The sequence below is a fragment of the Phalaenopsis equestris genome, unplaced genomic scaffold, assembly GCF_001263595.1.
Source record: "Phalaenopsis equestris unplaced genomic scaffold, ASM126359v1 Scaffold000750, whole genome shotgun sequence".
NCBI classification, from domain to species: Eukaryota; Viridiplantae; Streptophyta; class Magnoliopsida; order Asparagales; family Orchidaceae; genus Phalaenopsis; species Phalaenopsis equestris.
In genome coordinates this window covers 46,640-47,039 of record NW_018165190.1, presented here as the reverse complement: position 1 = coordinate 47,039, position 400 = coordinate 46,640, and positions in this window count along the sequence as shown.

Sequence of the window (400 nt, the reverse complement as noted above, 5' to 3'; positions counted from 1 at the left end):
ACATTAAGAAGGTTGCATGGACCTTCTCCCTACTCTTAACCTGGTGAATACCTTAGGGATCTATTAAACTTAATATGTTTTACTTAATAATATTATCCTTAAAATTTAAGGACCCCCAATACACAACATAGAGTTAGGAAGGTTTCCAAAACTTTACTTTTCCAGCTCTATATACATAAATGCTCTGACATGCATTTTGAGACTGTATACAAAACTTTACTTTATTTTACCGCGCTTTTATTCATGCTTGTATTTATATACCTGCATCCCTGCATAGAAATTGCATAAATCATCACCACAACATTTCAAAATATAAAACAACTCAAAAATTTAATCACAAACATCACCAAAAAATACAACTACAACTAAATTAAGACATCTCTATCGGAAGATCGGGAAC